The sequence below is a fragment of the Geotrypetes seraphini genome, chromosome 15 (genome assembly GCF_902459505.1).
Source record: "Geotrypetes seraphini chromosome 15, aGeoSer1.1, whole genome shotgun sequence".
In the NCBI taxonomy this organism is placed as follows: Eukaryota; Metazoa; Chordata; class Amphibia; order Gymnophiona; family Dermophiidae; genus Geotrypetes; species Geotrypetes seraphini.
In genome coordinates, this window is record NC_047098.1 from 45,116,866 (window position 1) to 45,136,316 (window position 19,451).

The 19,451-nt window shown below is 44.1% G+C and overlaps 1 protein-coding gene across 9 annotated transcripts in view; it reads left to right on the top strand.

Annotated features, from left to right (window-relative positions):
- Positions 1 to 19,451, top strand: part of BRIP1 (BRCA1 interacting protein C-terminal helicase 1) — a 354,698-nt gene that overhangs the window by 218,828 nt on the left and 116,419 nt on the right. The window lies entirely within an intron of this gene.

A 19,451-nucleotide genomic window follows, 5' to 3' on the forward strand; every position in this document is an offset into this window, starting at 1 on the left:
ATAAGACTCGGAATTTTGTACACTTTATTCATATCTCCCCTCAGCTGTGTCTTTTCCATGCTGAAGAGCCCTAACCTCTTTAGTCTTTCCTCATGAGAGAGGAGTTTCATCCCTTTTATCATCTTGGTCACTCTTCTTTGAAGCTTTTCTAATTCAATTATATCTTTTTTTGAGATATGGCAACCAAAATTGAACATAATAGTGAGATCACACCATGGAGCGATAACAGAGGCATTATATTATTAGTCTTGTTGTTCATCTGTTTTCTAATAATTCCTAGCATCTTGTTTGCTTTTTTTGGTCGCCGCCACACATTGAGCTGAAGGTTTCAGCATATTGTCTGTGTTGACACCTAGATCTTTTTCTTGGGTACTGATCCCTAAGGTGGACTATAGTAACTATGCTTTGGGTTGTGCTTCCCAATGTGTATCAATTTGCATTTTATCAATACCACACAACTCCACTGATTTGCTGTAACGGCTTGACAAAATCAAACTTCAATGGAGGAAAAAGTCCTCAGGCTTTAAGAAAGCAAACGAGTCAGCTCCGCTTCTAAAACATCACTGTCTTTAAAAAAACCTCCAGAACACAGTAGGGAGATAAATCGAGGATAATGCAGCCAGGTGAACACCTTACAACAAACCCCTTCCTAGGGGGAACCCGCGTTTCGCGGTTAACAACTGCTTCTTCAGGCAATGGGGTGCAGGTGCTGAAATAAACATTCAGAAAAACTTAGCTAACTCTTGTAATCTCAACCAAACTTAGTGAAAAAAAGCATAATACTCACTGCTGCATCAGCTCTTCCCTTTTCGGCTTCCTCATTCTCTCGTAGTGTCGTTGTGCTATAAAAGCCCTTGCCATGACATCACCACTGACACAAGGGGCGTGACAGACTCACTGGCAGTAGGAACCTTTAAATTTTTTCAAGGGACAGACATTATTAGAGAAGATAATTAGATAGAACTTAGAAGAAGTAAAACCAGTCAATGTTGCAATTTAGTCCATGCGACTGTACAGTGTTCAATATGAAAATCCAAAACTGCTCACACTGTTATAAGAGAAGCTTCCTATTGCCCCCACAAATTGAAGAGGGAGCATGATCCAAAATAAAATGGCACATTTCACTGAATAAATGAGAGCACTGCAAACAATGCTAAACCATGGTTGCCTGTTGTAGCCCTCTTTTAAACACATGAACAGATCATGACATATACCACGAATGCAATGTCACAAGTGGTGGCATGCTGCAAAGTGTACCGTTTCTGATTGAAAGGGTTTGTAAATTCAGTGATAGTCAACATGATGTCACAAGCCTTACAAGTTCCACAGGAACTGTGATCCCCCCATTGCTCCTGTAGTGTTGTCAGTGTTCCTCAGCATAGCAGAGCTTAGTTGATCCTTGAAATTTCTCCCTCTTCAGTATGCTACCTGTAGCTGGTGTCCAGCAAACAGGGCAATACCGACACCATATCCCAATGCTGTTGAATTATCCTAGCAATCAGATATGCACGAGGGTCATAGTTTAAAACATAGATGGTTACCTTCTCGTCCTGTACCTGCTCTATGGGAGAAAAAAAAATAAATCTTGACACTTGTGACACCGCATTCATGGTATATGTCATGATCTGTCCTTGTCTGAAACTGCATGTTGGACAGACTAGCAGAAATGTAAAACTTAGAGTGGCTGAGCACCGTAGTGTGTTTAAAAGAGGATTACAACAGGCACCCATGGTTAAGCATTGTTTGCAGTGCTCTCGTTCATTCAGTGAAATGCGCAGAATTATTTTGGATCATGCTCCTCCTTCAATTTGTGGGGGCAATAGAAAGCTTATCTTACAATAGCGCGTGCAGTTTTAGATTTTCACATTTAACACTGTACAACCACATGGACTAGATTGCAACATTGACTGGTTTTACTTTTAAGTTCTGTCTAATTATCTTCTCTAATAATGTCTGTCCTTTTAAAAAGAAGTGAGTGAGTCTGCCACGTCCCTTGTGTCAGTGGTGACATCATGGTAAAGGTGTTTATAGCACAATGGCACTACAAGAGAAAGCGGAAGCCAAAAGAGGGAAGAGCTGATGCAACAGTTAGTATTATGCTTTATTTTCACTAAGTTTGGTTGAGATTACAGGACTTAGCTAAGTTTTCTGAATGTTTATTTCAGCACCTGCGCCCCATTGCCCTGAAGAAGCGGTTGTTAACTGCAAAACGCGGGTTCCCCCTAAGAAGGGGTTTATTATAGGGTGCTCACCTGGTTGCATTACCCTCGATTTATCTCCCTACTGTGTTCTGGAGGTTTTTTAAGCCAGTGATGTTTTAGAATCTGAGCCGACTCATTTGCCTCTCTTTAAGCCTAAGACTTTTTCCTCAATTGAAGTTTGATTTTGTCATGCCTTTGCAGCAAATCGGTGAAGTTGTGTGGTATTGATTTATTGCTCCTCCATTCCTTTTTGTTTTTGGAGTCAATTTGCATTTGTCCACATTAAATTTCATTTGCCATTTGGATGCCCAGTCTTCCAATTTCAGATAAAAGGAAATTTTTGGAAAGGGCCCCAGAGTGGAAGGTTCCAGCTTAGAACATCCAGAAACAGCTGCAATTGGGCTCTCTTCTTCCTTGGACCCAGCTATACTGCAGAATTTATGCTACTGTCTGCTCATTTGGGCTTTCAGCTCAATTGAAACTAGTTTGTTGGGCAATGGCTCCCAGTTTCTGTATTTGCAATTATTTAGGACGTTTGCTTCTACTTTCATATTTTCTTTACAACTCAGTTACATCAGTGTAGCAACAGTCCCCAGCCAGGAACCATAGACTGGGCTCCCTTTGTAAATCAGCTAATGTGACATCTAAGACTGGGCATTAGGGGCCAGATTCTGCAAATGGCTTTGCAGCCACGTATAAAATCAACGCCGATTACATGTCAATTACACTATGGCACTGTTTTCGTAATTGCAGCTAATGTCAAAGGCAGGTGCTGAAAATGTAGGCCAGGGTTTTGTAGACCTACATTTCCAGTGCCTATCTATCTACAGAGCTGCCTAACAGCGCCTAAGGTTATTTTCAGTGCTTTAGAGAAAGTAAGCTGAACTTAGGGTCTTGTTCCCACAAGTCCATTGCAGGAGATACTGATCATTGTTTTCAGCACCTCCTCCTGCTCTCTGCTGCCCTCAGTCAGCTATTTCTTCTGCAATGAGCCTGCAAGAGTAACTTTGATTGGCTCGGTATACTTTTTTGTTTTTCAAGTTGTTGGGGTTTTTTGCAGCTTTTCACAGGATTTTGTGTTCCTGTTCAGCTCCAGTCACTGCCTAGCCTGAGTGAGAGGAGCAGACTTCGTTCTGCAGTTGACAGGTAGATTCTGCAGGGACCTTCTCAGCCAGCCTGCTTGAACTGTGGAGCTCGGGGGTTTCCCCTTCTTTCTGCTCACTCCTTGACTTGATCAGAAGAGCTAGTGTATTTCTTCGGAGTGTACACTGTGTTTGCTACACTTTTCTCCTCCCTTTTCTTGGCGTTTGGATTCTGGTCCCAGGGGTTGAGGCTCAGTCCGGCTTTGGGCCCAACTGGCAGCTGAAAAGTCAGAAGAGGCAGCTTTCCTGGAGGCAGAGGTACTCTCCTAATTTGAGCTATCCTGAGAGGAGCTGTGGCAAGCTGCAGCACATTTTCACATCGTCTGGTCTGTGGTCTGAATTTACTGTTTTTTTGTGATAACTTGTTGCCTTGTTTACCCACCCCAAAATCGCTGGGTTTTGTGGTCCTCCGATGGAGTTACAGCCATTTTTTCAGGGGGAAATCCTGCCAGCAGGCATCTTGGATTTTTCCCAATTTGACTTCTAAGTTCTCAAACTTCTTCAAAAAGCCTCATTTTATATTCTAAACACCAGGGATGGTGTCCTTAGGCTCCAATAACATGAACATGTTGGGCCCTTGTGCCATGTATTCCTCTGCTCAGGCTGGGGAGGTGAGGACCTCTGATTCAGCCTCTGACCATCTGATTACTGCTGTCAAATGACTGTTGGGAAAATTGGAGGACAAATGTGCCATCTCTGTGTCCCTTAGTGCAACACCAGTGCCTAGTAAGGGCACTGATTGCCACAAAGCAAAAAGAAAGCACTCTAACCCTCCTCTTGAAGGGGATTCTAGGTTCTCTATTCGCTTTATGCTTGATTTTGTGAACTTGCTCTGGCAAGCATATGTTGGTGGCATTGGTGCATCTTCTGCGTCAGCTGGAGAGCAACCATCTGTGCAGCATCCTCCTAATTCCACCTCTACATCTCCCCCTGACTCTGTCAGCTGGTCAGATGGGGTCACTGAAGATGATGATCTGAATGCTTATCCTCTTTCACAGAGTGAAGCTTCTGTTAGAGATTATGTGACACTGGGTGAAGTGGATCACGATGTTCTCTACACAGTTGGATCCGCTCTTAGCCTGTCGCTTTCAAATGGCATCTTGACATGAAGGTCCTTATTTCTGAACACTGGGAAAACCCTGAGGGATCCCTTAAGGTGGCTAAGTCCATGTCCAAGTTATACCCTATGGACCCAGGAGTATCAGCAGATGTTTGCTATGCCTAAAATGGACTATCTGGTGGTTCAAGTAACCAAACGTACATCCCTCTCTAGCGAAGGAGGTTTGGGGCTCAAGACTCAGCATGACCGCAGACTGGACATGTTGCTGAAAAGACAGTTTGAGGCCTTGACTCTAGCAGTGAAGACTGCTGCAGCAGTCTCCTTTGTGGCTCATGTATGCCATTCTAAATTGCATAGCCCAGCTGTTGTTGGTGTACGTGGACTATGTGGCGGATGCTTTGTATAATCTGCTGAGGGTAGTGGGCAAGGTTTTGACTTACTCTGCACATAGAACTTTGTGGATCAGTCATTGGGCTGGGGATTCCACGTCCAAAGCCACTCTTAGCAGGCTTCCTTTCAGGAGCAATATTTTGTTTAGCCAAGGGTTGGATGACCTCATGGCTAGCGTCCTGGACTGCCGTCCAAAGTCGCTCCCAGTCACAAACTTAGGACTTCTAAAAGACATATACCCATGGGTCCTTTCAAGACTCATGCTGTTTGCACCTTTTCTTCTCTGGGTCCTCGTCCAAGAGATCCTTTCAGAGCCCACGACAGAGATTCTCCATGAATAGAAAGTCTCAGGGCTCCATCCCCTATTCCGGTGGGCAGCCGAAGAAGTCACAATGACGCCAGGTCTCCAGCCCCTCTGTGCAAAATTTGAGGCAGGCTGCAGGAGTTCCTGGAGGCATGAGAGGCTATCACAACCGGAAAATGGGTTCTGGAAGTTATCAGGGACTACTACAAGCTGGAGTTTGCCTGTTCCCTCTCTGCCTGGTTTGTAGACTCTCCAATGGGCTGACCAGAGAAGGCCGCCCAGGTCCAAGTGACCCTGTAGAGGTTGCTAGACATTCATTCTATCGAACGGGTACCAGATGGAGACTCTGGCTTCAGCAGATACTCCATATAATTCTTTGTGACCAAGAAAGGCTCATAAGATTGTAGGCCGATCCTGGACCTCAAGTACATCAATGCGGCTCTCCAAGTGCCTCGTTTTCATATGGAAATCTTTGGTCAGTCATTACCTTGATACAGCCATGGAAGTTCTTGGTGGTACTTGACACAGGCGTACCTCCACATTCCAATATTTCCAGATCATAGGTGCTTCCTTTGTTTTCATGTTCTGGAACAGCATTTTAAGTTCAAGGTGGTTCCTTTCAGGCCAGCTGCAGCTCCCCAAACCTTCACCAAGGTGATGGTTATGGTGGAGTCCCATCTCTGCAAATTGGATTAGCTTGTCCAACCTTACTTGAATGACTGGCTCATCAGAGCCCCCTCGAGAGAGAGGAAGCAGAGAGAGCAGTTCAGATTATACTGACTACCCTTCAAGTTCTGGGTTGGATTCTCAACCTGAAGAAGAGCCAACTGCGGCCTGTTCAATTCGACACAGAGAACAGCTGAATGTTTCTTCCAGAAGCACGCAGACTGAAACTTTGGGACCAAATCTCATCTCTCCTCGCACAGCAGACTCCGTCAGCCTGGGATTATCTTCAGGTTCTGGGCTCAATGGCAGCCATGATATAGGTGGTTCCTTGGGCAAGAACTCATATGTGCCTCCTGCAGCACTCCCTTCTCTCTCGCTGGTCTCTGCAGAAGGACCCTCTGCAAGTTCAACTGACCTGGATGACAGCAGCCCGCAGCAGCATGACTTGGTAGCTACATCCTCAGTTGTTGGCTTCAGGGATGCCTCTTCAGATAGACTCTTGGATCACACTGACAATGGATGCTAGGTGGGGAGCACACTGCAAGGAATTCCTAGTCCAGTGATGCCATTAGTCCATCAACAGACTGGAACTCCTAGCCATCCAATTGGCATTATAACGGTTTCAGCCCTGGTTGGCGAACAAGACGGTCAGAGTGTTCTCAGATAACGTCACAGCAGTGGTGTACGTCAGCAAGTGAGGCACCAGGAGTGCCGAATCCAGAAGGAGGTGCAGGCCCTCTTCCAGTGGCAGAAGCTCATCTTCTAGCCATGTCTATGGCACACGTCGCTGGAGTGCAAAACATACAGGCAGACTTTCTCAGCAGACAGACTCTGGATCTGGGAAAGTGGTCTCTATCGCATCAGGCATTTCAGACATTGGAGACCTTTGGAGCAGCCCTATGTTCAACTTTATGGTGACAGCAAGGAATAAGAAAGCATTTTGATGCTTCAGCTGCAGATACGAGTGCGGAAGCACCAGGATCGATATCCTAGTGCAGCCTTGGCCAGTGAATGATCTGCTTTATGTGTTCCCTCCATGGTCCATGCTGGGAACAGTACTGAGATGAGTGACCGGACACCAGGAACGAGTCATTCTGGTGGCTCCAGACTGGCCCCTGCTTCAGGGACTTCTGTCTCAAGGTCTGATCATCCTACCAGATCCAGAGCATTTTGGTCTCACAGCATGGCTCTTAAGTGCTCGACTTTCAACCAGAAGGGCAACTTGTATCTGGTGATGTCTACCTTTGCGGCGTACGTCAAGGCCTGGGATTCCTTCCAACATTGGTGCCACAAGGAGCAGCTGGACCTGGACTTGACTTCTGTATCAGCTGCCCTGTCCTTCCTGTAAGAAAGGCTACATTTGGGATTGGCAGTTTTTTCTCTGAAGGTAGAAATGGCTGGAGTTTCCTGTTTCAGGTCACAAGGTGCCAGACTTTCCTTTGCCTCGTTCCCAGATGGTATCAGATTCTTTAATGGTGCTCTGAGATTAAGGCCTCCGGTTTGCCAGCCCTGTCCTTCCTGGAACCTGAACATTGTGCTGGAGGGGCTTTCATGGCCTCCATTCGAGCTCTTGCAAGATGCCATCCTCATGGACCTGACTATCAAGGTGGTCTTTTTGGTTGTCATTACTTCTGTACAGTGTGTCTTCGAACTTCAAGCTTTGTCTTACAGGGACCCTTACCTGCTTATCTCAGAGACAGGTATATCCTTGAAGAGTATACCTTCTTTCTTGCCAAAGATGGTTTCAGCATTCCACATCAACCAGGAAATTCAACTTCCAGCCTTTCAGACCTATGGTTCTAAGAAGAAGGACAAAGCCTTGAAGGTGCTGGATGTCCGAAGGTCTGTCATGCGTTACCTAGAGGTTATGAATGATTTTGGTCTTTCGGACCTCCTCTTCGTTTTGACAAATCCAGCTAAAATGGAGAGGCCGGCTTCCAAAGCCACCATTTCAAGATGGGTAAGGCCAGCTATTTCATCCTTCTACATTGTCTAAGCAAAGCAGCCTCCTTTCACTCTTTGACTGCATTCAGCAAGAGAAGTTGCCTCTTCTTGGACTGAGGCTAGGACAATTCTGCCGGATGAGATCTGTTTGGTGGCATCTTGGCCATCCCGTCACACTTTCACCAAATTCTATAGGGTGAACGTAGCTGCTCAGGAGGACTCCTCCTTTTGAGCCTCAGTTTTGAGGGCAGGCTTATCTCTCCCACCCAGGGTTTTGGGGACTACTTAGTTCCTTAATTCAGCATACCATCCCTATTGCACTGGAAAAAGAGATTAGGTTCTTACCTTGATAATATCTTTTCCAGTAGATAGGGATGGAATGTTGAAACCCCCACCCATCATTATTGATAATCCTACCTGGATCATCTGCCTGAAGTCTGCTTCTCTGAACATACTGCCAGTTGTGATAAATTGGAAGACATTGTGTATTTAATGTATATAATTCCCTAGGGGTTCCACAGTTCTTGTGGCTTACTGTTAATAAAGATTATTATCCTATATAATAAAACCCTAGCCGCGCATGCGCACTCTTATCTGCGTGCTTCCATGATCCATATGTCTGTGGCCGCAGGAGTGCGCATGTGCGCTTAGGGTTCCCTCCCCCCCCCCCCCGTAAGACAGTTCATCTTCGTCAGTGTCGTCTTTGCACACCCAAACCCCCGTTCAGCCTCCCAACCGACCTTCCCTTCCCAGGGTCTGGCCGGCTCCCTTAGTCCCTTGCCGCTGCCCTTCTCCCCTTCCCGCGGTCCCGACAAACGTCCTGATTCCAGCAGCAGCCGCAGCACTCTAAACACGCTGGTTTGCGGCCTTCTACTGCCCTGATTTGCTCTGCCTGATACGGGACCGCGTGAAGGGAAGGGGGCGGCAAGGGACTAAGGGAGCTGGCCAGACCACGGGGACGGTGCGCGGCAGCCTCAACAGCATGTAGGCGGTCGGCGCGTGAAGGAGTTTGAACAGGTGGTGGCAGTTTCGCTGGAGTTTGAGCGGTGGTGGCAGTTTTACTCAGAGGAACAGCTGGAGGGTATGGTGCCGGTGCTGCAGGTGTCCCATGCAGGTAAAAATTCTCAAAGGAGGGGGAGAGGGAAAGGGGGCTGCTTTGGGGGTGTGCTGGGGGAAGACAGAAGGGGGGGCCACGGAGAGACAGGGAGAAACTGGAGGGGGAGAGGGAAAGGGGCTGCTTTGGGGGAGGGGTGTGCTGGGAGGCAGACAGCTTTGCTTGGGGAGGACAGAAGGGGGGCCATGGAGAGACAGTCAGGGAGGAACTGGAGAGGGAGAGGGAAAGGGTCTGCTTTGGGGGAGGGGTGTGCTCTGAGGCAGACAGCTTTGCTTGGGGGGAAGACAGAAGGGGTGCCACGGAGAGACAGTCAGGGAGGAACTGGAGAGGGAGAGGGAAAGGGGGCTGCTTTCTAGCACCTGTTAATGTAACGGGCTTTAACACTAGTAATAATAATAACAGTTTATATACCGCAGGACCATGAAGTTCTATGCGGTTTACAATGATTAAAAGGTGCTACAAATTGAGTAGAGTTAACAAAGTTAAAAGCTAGTGATTAACAGCTCTAGAGATCAGTTATTGTGGAATAAGATTGTACAGATCAGTTACCTAAATACTTCAGGAACAGATATGTGTTTAGGCGTCTCCTAAATTCCCCATAAGTATTAGTGAGCATAAGTAATTGTTCCAGATCTTTACCCCATAATGCTGCCTGATTACCGTGTTTCCCAAAATTAAGACCTACTCCGAAAATAAGCCCTAGCAGGATTTTCGGAGTTGGTTTTAATATAAGCCCTAGTCCCAGGATTTGACAGCAGTTTCCCTTCCCTCCCATCCCTTGTGCAGCAGAACCCTTGAGCGAGCACTGAGCCCCCGCCGTGCAGCCGAACCCCCATCCTTCCTTCCCTCCCATCCGAACCCCGCCGACCTTGAGCAAGCCCTACATATCTCAGTAAGCAGAGTCGGGCCAGCAGCATTCTAAACAGGCTTCTTCGGCCTTGTCCGCCTGTGAATTCACTCTGCCACTTTACTGATGTCATCAGTAACGCGGCAGAGTGAATTCACGGGTGGATAAGGTAGGAGAAAGTGCTGAAAATGGTGATCAGTATCTCCTGCAACCGACTCACAGGAGCAAGACCCTTGGTTCAGTATACCATCCCTATCTACTGGAAAAGTTATTATCACGGTAAGAATCTCATTTTTATGGCATAAATCACTCCTACTTTAACCTCATGCGCCATTAGGCATCTTGGTAAGCATAATTATGGCATCCTTTTTTGCAGGCGCCTCTGAGCCTTACGTTTTTTATGTGTTTTTTTTAAATGACATGGTAAATTATCACGCCAGTTAACACCATTTAGAACAGTTAAGTTAGTCACCTACCGCCTCCTAACTTACGGCTCAGTTTAAAGAATTTAGGCCTAAGTGTCTTGATGACAGCCAAAGCTGCCTTCCTCCCTCAGTATCTCCAGCAGAAGTTTAGTTTTGTAATGAAGCCCAGATTGTCCACAGTGGTTGTGTATTCCACACTACTGATGAGTCACCAGCTGGCCTATCTTTGATCTTTCTCTCTTTCAAAACTCCAGTGTCTCACATTTTAAGATGCTAATTAAGACATGCTACATTTGAGTCCTAATTCTGACTCTACTACTACTATTTATCGTTTCTATAGTGCTGAAAGGCATCTGCAGTGCTGTACATTCAACATGTAACAGTAATTGAATATTTTCATCACAGGTCTTATCAAACTCATCCCTGTTTTTTCTCTTATTCCAATCTACTACATCCTCTTGATTTTTTACTGCTGCTCAATATGAGCAGTTCTGGGAATTTTGTGAAAGGAGCTTTCATGTGGTCTAGGCAAAGGAGCTGTACCTGGTACCTCTTCCTATAATGAATAATTAATGGATAGATTACACACTGGACCTGAACAAGGGCCCAAATTCACTAAGCAAACCGATCGTGTACCGATCGGTTTGTGAGCAGTTTGCGACCCCAACCCGATTCACTAACCTTCTGGCCGATCTTGTCCGTACCCGATCCGATTCCAACATGCAAATGAGGGGAAATGCATTCCTGCAGCGATTCACTAAACAAATCAATTGGGCTGGCCGATTCAAACATGAGCTACTACTGAGGACCAATCACGCACTGTTTTCAGACTGCCCTGCTCTCTGCCACCCTGAAAAAAACAATCAAAAGCGCCCTGCTCTCTGCTTCCCCAGTTCTCTGCTGCCCTGCTCCGTTAGTCCAGTACAAAGCCAGTAGCATATCAGGGAAGCCAATGCTGGCTGCATGGTCCTAGTAAGGAGGAGTAAAGGGAAGAAAAGAAGGATTCTTTACGGCGATTAACAGCACGTGTTTACAGCTCACAGAAAAGAGTGCCGGTTTAAACTGAGAATGCGGTGGTTTTCTCCTCCCAAAGCAGTAAACTTGTTCGGGGCTATAAGCAGGACTTCTCAGGGGCTTTTGTAGCTTTTCCCCGTTGTTTTCTTTCTTCCTGCTACAAGGCTGGAGGGAGGCCGGTTTGTTCAAACAGCTATCCACTGGATTGCTATGCGGCCGTGTTTTCTGCAGCTGATTTTTTTTTTTCTTCTGTTCCATGCTGTCAGAGGGAAGTCAGGAGAGCAAGCGCATGTGCAAACCATCTACAGCAGCGGTCTCAAACACGCGGCCCGTGGGCCACATGTAGCTCTCCAGGTTTTATTTGCGTCCCGCGGTCTGGACTGGATCATTCTCTTCCTTTTGGAGCAGCAGCGTGTCTAGCCGGCTCGTTCCGTTCAAAGCCGCGAGTTGGCGGCTCCTTGCGCTATCCACTCCTGCATCGGAAGCCTCTCTGACATCACAACATCAGAGAGGCTTCAGACGCAGGCACGGATCTCCCAAGGAGCCGCCACCCCCGGCTTTGAACGGAATGAGCCGGCCAGACACGCTGCTGCTCCAGTGGCGTACCAAGGGGGGGGGCGGTCCACACAGCTGGCCACCCTCCACTGTTCTCCCTAGAATGCGGCTCGTCTAGAGCAGTGGTGCCCAACCTGCTTCCCTTCCCTTCCCTTCTCACCGCTGCCATCGGGGAACAGGCCGGCACCGTGCTCTTTGATCTCCCTGCTTCTCTCGCCGCCCGACGTCAATTCTGACGTCGAGAGGACGTTCTGGCTAGCCAATCGCTGCCTGGCTGCCCGGAACGTCCTTTCAGATGTTAGAATTGACGTCGGGCGGTCGGCCCCGTGGAGAAGAGAAGCATGGAGATCTCGGCCTGTTCCCGATGGCGGCAGCAGCAGCCTATTACCCGGCGATGGTGGCATGGGGGAGGGCAGGAAGGCAGAAAGAAAGAAGGGGGGGACAGGGAGCCAGAAACAAAGCAAAATATGGGACACAGAAGCAGAGAAAGACAGACATAGAGAAAGAAAGAAAAAGTTGGGGGAGGGAATGAGGTCTGGAGGAGAGGAAGCATATAGGAGGCTGAAAGAAGGGAAGAAATATTGGATGCACAGTCAGAAGAATAAAGTGCAACCAGAGACTCATGAAATTACCAAACAAAGGTAGGAAAATGATTTTATTTTCAATTTAGTGATTGAAATGTGCCAGTTTTGAGAAAGAAAAGATATTAAACTTTAAATGTGAGTGCTGCAGAAAAAATAGAGTACTTGGAGGGCCGCAGAAAAAATAGTATATGTCTTATTAAAGAAATGACAATTTTGCATAAGGTAAAACTCTTTATAGTTTATATATCTTTCCTTTTAACTGTTAAAGGAAAGTTTTATAAACTATAAAGAGTTTAAACTCATGCAAAATTGTAATTTCTTTAATAAGACATTAACTATTTTTTTCTGTGGCCCTCCAAGTACCTAAAAATCCAAAATGTGGCCCCGCAAAAGGGTTTGAGTTTGAGACCACTGATCTACAGATAAAGAAGATGATCTGCACATGTGTCAGGATCATGATCCGTGTAGTCACTGTGGGGGCGTGCCACCAATCGAGATATTTTGCATGTTGAGGGTTCCTGAATTGGTCGGCTGGGACAACGTGGACACAGATCGGAAACGGATTGGAAAAGTAAGTGGGGTTTAGTGAATCTAGACCAAGATGTTCATCAAATGTTTATTTTGCATGCTGCCTCATTAATTCACTGCAGTACTTGCTGATGAGATTATAAACTGATAGCGATTTGCAACCGCTTTGAACTTATGGTATAGCGGTATATAAGAAATAAAATTATTATTATTATTATTATTTCTTACTCTTACTAAAGAAATTTCCCTGAATAACAAATTCATGCTGCAGAAACATTATTCACCCATCCGAGATAATAACTGCAGATCTTTGAAGGCTATATGTTGCTTAGTAAGTGTTACAGAGCATATGTTTGCATAACAATTAGCCACAACATAAAATATTTGAAATAGTTTGATACCTGGGAAAAACTATTACTTGGGCTCCTGTTCTTTGTCTGCTTTTTAAAATGTGTAATACACTTTAATTATTGAGGTCAGAGTAAGGGGTGACTTCTTTAATAGTTTTTGATTCTGAGACAGGAACCAATATGTGAGGTTAGAAAACTAAAAAGGTAATGACATTAAGATAACTTGTAGTAACTGCGAGTTAGTCAATAGGGGGAGCTCAGATTCTTTCTTAGAAGCAGAGATATGCAACTCATTCATTGAAGCCAGAAAGGAAATGAACCAGAGATATAAATTTTCAGGTCTTCTACTCTCAAGGAGCTGAACATTTAGAAATAATTGCCTTCTAGTTATTAATTATGGAAGAAAGAAGTATCTCCTGAGAAATGGGAAAAAAAACGTAGGGCCAGATATTTAGCCCACAGCAGTTGTTTGTAGGCCGCTCAAAGTCGTGGACTGAATTATCCCTGGATATTTAATGCTGTGGCTTGTCCGGCTTCCAACATTGACTATCCAAGTTAATATGGCTACCTGGAAGTTAACCATTCACCAGCCAATATTTAGAGCATTGCCTGGAAAACTTGTCAGAAAGGACAGCATTTTGACTGTTGTAACTTTATCCGCTTACTTAGCTGGTTAGCGGACTAAACATTGCTGCTAAGTAGTGGCTCTACCCAGCTCTTCCCCTAGACTCCCACTAACCTAGGCAGTTAGGGAATGATCAGATAGAGGCGATATTCAGAGCCATTACATGTTAGTGCCATTGAATATGGGCAGATAGCCAGCTCTGCAGAGTTAGTTACAGTTAAATCATTTATACATAGAGAAACATAGAGTATGATGGCAGAAAAGGGCCAGTGGCCCAACAAGTCTGCCCACTCAAGAACCCTCCCTCCCTTGAGAATCCATCTTTTAAGCATTACTCTGTAACAACCATACCTGTTTGTCCCATCAACTCTTGAAATCGAGCTACTGGCCTCGACCACCTGGCATGGAAGACCATTCCATTGATCAATCACTTTCGGTGAAGAAGTATTTCCTAGTGTCACCATGAAATTTTTCCCCCTTATGTTTTAGCGGATGCCCTCTTGTCGCCGTGGGACCCTTAAGAAAAAAGATTTCTTTCTCCACTTCATTGCGGCCCGTGATGTATTTGAATGTTTCTATCATGTCTCCCCTTTCTCTGCGCTCCTCAAGAGAATATAAGCACAATCTGGTCAGACGTTCTTCGTATGGATATCTTTAAATCCTGAGACCATTCTAGTGGCCATTCTCTGGATCGACTCCATTCTCTTCACATCCTTTTGATAATGTGTCCTCCATGGATCTGTTTAACGGCAGTATGACTTCAGGCTTTCGGCTGATAAAGCTTTTTCTGATGCAACCCAGCATTTGTCTAGCCTTTGCTGAAGCTTTCTCCACCTGATTGGCAGCCTTCATATCTTCCCAAATGAATACTCCCAAGTCCCTTTCTGCAGTAGTTCTTGTTAAGTTCTCACCGTTCAAGGTGTATGTTCTGCAGGGATTTCTGCTTCCAAGATGCATTACTTCACATTTTTTGGCATTAAAGTTCTGTTGCCAAGTACTGGACCATTGTTCCGCTATTGCCAACAAATAATTCATAGCAGATTACATACAAAGAAATAGATACAATTCAACTAAGATATACATAAGTAGCATTGTCCCATTATTAACTATTAAGGTTAAATTTCTGAAACAAAAAAGTTTGAAGTACTTTTTTAAAAATGATAAGAATTACTATAGATCGTTTTTGAATTGGCATGATTTGACCTTACAGAGGTGGCCTGATAAGGAAAGGAGACAGTAAACAATCTTTTATATATAATTCCTTTTAAACTTGGAAATTGCAATGTTAAAGTATTACAAACAAAATAATATTGTCTATCAATAACCTGCAAATTAAATTGCTTTATATATTGTGGGGTCAATCCATAAAATATGTTGAACACCAGACAGCACAACTTAAACTTGACTCTAGCCTTGATTGGTAACCAGTGTAAAGCTATATATGAAGATGTAATTCTATCTGATTTTTCTTAATTTATAAATTTATCAGACAGCTGAATTTTGTATTGTCTGCAAATGTTTAAGCAGACACTTGGGAATTCCCAGATAAACTACAGTCTGTTGTAGTATCCAATTTACTTAATATTAGTGTTTGCACTACCAATCTAAATTGATCTTGATGCAAATATTTCCTAATACTTCTAAGTTTTCTTAAAGTCCAAAAAACACTTCTAGCAAGATAATTAACCTGAGTTTCCATAGTCAGTTTGCTGTTTAGAGTAATTCCCAACAATTTTACAGATGATTCTAACTTATAATGAATACCATCTACTTCAAGAGTTAAACATTCCCCTTGTTTATCTTTAGAACCAATTAATAAGAATTTGCTTTTATCTTTATTCAGTTTCAGATAAGAAGCATTCATCCAATCTGTAATCAAGTGAAAACGCTATGAAATTTTCAGATTATTTAATTATTTAGTTATTTTAAAAATTTCTATATCGTAAGAACATAAGAATTGCCGCAGCAGTCCGGTCCCACAGTGGCCCCTAGGTCAAAGACCAGTGCCCTGAGACCAGCCCTACCTACATACGTTCCGGTTCAGCAGGAACTTGTCTGACTTTGTCTTGAATCCCTGGAGGGTGTTTTCCTCTATAACAGCCTCCAGAAGAGCGTTCCAGTTTTCTACCACTCTCTGGGTAAAGAAGAACTTCCTTACATTTGTACAGAATCTATCCCCTTTTAACTTCAGAGACTGCCCTCTCATTCTCCCTGCCTTGGAGAGGGTGAACAACCTGTCTTTATCTACTAAGTCTATTCCCTTCAGTATCTTGAATGTTTCGATCATGTCCCCTCTGTCTCCTCTTTTCAAGGGAGAAGAGGCCCAGTTTCTCTAATCTCTCGCTGTACGGCTATTCCTCCAGCCCCTTAACCATTTTAGTTGCTCTTCTCTGGAGTCTTTCGAGTAGTACTGTGTCCTTCTTCATGTATGGTGACCAGTGCTGGACGCAGTATTACAGGTGAGGGCTTACCATGGTCCAGTACAGCGGCATGATAACCTTCTCCGATCTGTTTGTGATCCCTTTCTTAATCATTCGTAGCATCCTATTCGCCCTTTTCGCTGCCGCCGCACATTGCACAGATGGCTTCATTGACCTGTCGACCAGCACTCTGAAGTCTCTTTCCTGGGGGATCTCTCCAAGTAACGCCCCAGACATCCTGTATTCGTGTATAAGATTTTTGTTACCAACATATAAAACTAAATGGTTTACATAATTTACATACATAATTTTAAAACAAAAACATGATAAAATAAACATACAAACAATCCTCAGAAATCATGTCTACAAAAAAATGCCATAGCTTGCATAGTAAAGATCATAAATAATTCATTAACTCTGCCAGAAAGGAAAATTATTGGCTCTACAAATAACTGCATCTTAAGTAGTTTTCTAAACATGCTCTTTTCACGGCAGTTTCGTATCTGACCCACCAAGGAGTCCCATAACTTAACTCCTGCACAACAAAAAGTAATTTTACTAGTCTCTCACCGTCATCTTCAGTAAAGCTAGATTCTCAGAGCGCAATGATATTTTTGGTGTATAGCTAAGTATATTATTTTTGAACAATTCTGGAATGTTTCCATACAAGAATTGATGACAAATCATTACTGCTTTATACTGTACTCTGAAGGCGACTGGTAGCCAATGCAATTTTTGGAGCTATGGCGAAATGTGATCATATTTATACAATCACATTATCAATCTTGCTGCTGCGTTTTGTATAACCTGCAATGTTCTGCATCTTTTGTTATTCCAAGGTAGAGGGCATTGCAGTAATCAAGTCTCGACAAAACCATAGCTTGGACTACTGTATGGAAATCATACGGCGCTAATATTAGTTTTAATCAGTGTAACAAATGCATTTCGGAACTTGAGCTCTCTCCAAGTTTTCCGCAAACATCTGAAAACCTGGCTTTTCTCAAAAAATGTAAGTCTCCCTCCAACTTAGGAATCAAGGAAACTCTTATATCTTGGCATCCCAAGTCCTCTAAATTTTCTTCACACTTCTACCTCTAACCCTCTGTTGTAGTTCCTTCCTATTTCTCCTACTGTAAACTGCGTCGAGCTCTACGAACGTGGAGATGATGTGGTATACAAACCTAAGGATTAGATTAGATTAGATTTGTGCATAACATACTTGTACGGTCTTAGTTACTTGCAACTTCATTGTTAGGCCAGAATCGGGCCTTACACCTAAGATGGTCATAGACTAATGTATCGAAAGAACATCATCAATAACTTTCACTTCTTTAGGCCACTGTTGATCTGGCTTTCCTACCAACATTATTTCAGTTTTATCTACAGTATATTTCATTTCAAACTTTGTTCTCCCATCCACTCTTCAATGTTACACATATATTTACTCAATGATTTTTCAAAATTCTTATCCTATCCGCCTACTGGGGAAAAAAAAATATTGTCTGCATATATTTGATATTCAACTCATAAAGATTCAAATAGTTTGCCTATAGCAGCAATATAGATGTTAAATAATAAGGCAGAGAGTGCCGAGCCCTGTGGTACTCCAGTCCTAGCTGAGTATTCTCCTGAAATCTTACATCCATTAATATCTTATATACATTAATATCTTGAAATATGTTATCCTCAAAAAAGATAGTAATATCGTCAACATAGATAAATATGCGATAACCTGCAGTCTCTAATTTTTTTCTTAGTGATAAGAGTAATATATTGAATAAAATAGGAGATAAAGGAGAGCCCTGTGGCGCTCCTGATGGTGGAAACCACTTTTCTAACTAAACTTCTTGCATCTTGACTCTAGAGGATCTGAATGATAAAAATCCTTGAAATCAAGTCACTATACGAGGCTGTTCAAAAAGTATTAGACCTTTATTCATAAAAAATATCCTTATTCAGATACAACAATCTTATACTAATCTCCTTCAGAGTAGTCCCCTTGGGCTGCCATACACTTCTTTCAACGGTTTTGCCACTGTCGGAAGCAGCGCTGGAACGCCTCTTTTGAGATTGCTTGCAACTGGTCCGTCGCATTCTGCATGATATCTTCTCTTGACTGAAATCTGGTCCCTTTCAGAGGCATTTTCAGCTTGGGGAAAAGCCAGAAGTCACAAGGAACCATGTCGTGAGAGTAGGGAGCCTGAAGAATCACAGGTGTGTGGTGTTTGGCCAGGAAACTCCATATCAAATGTGAAGAACGGGCAGGTGTGTTATTGTAATGGAGCTGTCAATTGCCTGCTGCCCACAGGTTGCATCTCACAGTGTTACGAAGGTGACGCAGAACCTCTTGGTAGTACCCCTTGGTAATTCAATGATCCTGCATCACCAGGGTCTTCACTTGGTCAATGACGATCTCATTTCTGGATGTTGAGGGCCTACCAGAACATGCTTTAGTCAGTAACAAATTTTAGTGGAGGGAATCAAAATATCAAAACATCAAACAAGCCCCACACTGTTAGGTTACTGTGTATAGCAGCACAGTTCATCCAATTGTATATTCTCCTTGAGTATTGTTCAGGTCCAATAGGAAAAAGTTGGCTAAAAATAGGGTTGGTTGTTCCAGCCTTAAAGGTACAGCCATTGTCATCATCATCAGTCCCTTCTCTTTTGTCATCAGTAACGCGGCAGACTGAATTTACGAGCAGGCAAGACCGAAGAAGCCTGATTTGTGGGCTGCTGGCCTCCACACTGCTTATGGAGGTAAGTAAGGCTCGCGGTGGGTTTCCAATGAGAGGGTGGGAAGGATGGGGATTCGGCTGCGCGGCGGGTACTCGCTCAAGGGTTCTGCTACCCAAGGGAAGGAAGGGAACCTGGGTAAGGGTCCTGCTGCACGAGGGATGGAAGGGAGGGTAGGATAGAAGCTGGACAAAGGTCCTGCTGCACGAGGGATGGGATGGGAGGGAGGGTAGGATAGAAGCTGCACATGTGGGGGAGAGAAAGGAAAGAGGAAGAATTGGGGTGAAGGAGAGGAAGGGAGAGATGATCATGTACATGCCCCGAAATTAGGACCTTGTGCCTAAAATTAATATAAGACACTGTCTTATTTTAGGGGAAACACAGTAGCCCTTATTTTCAGCCAAATTTTTCTGATTGGTCCTGAACAATACCTAAGGAGAATATACAATTGGTTGAACTGTGCTGCTATATGTAGTAATTTAACTGTGTGGGGCATGTTTGATGTTCTGTTTCAAGTTTCCAAGTTTATTGTTCATTTGATATACC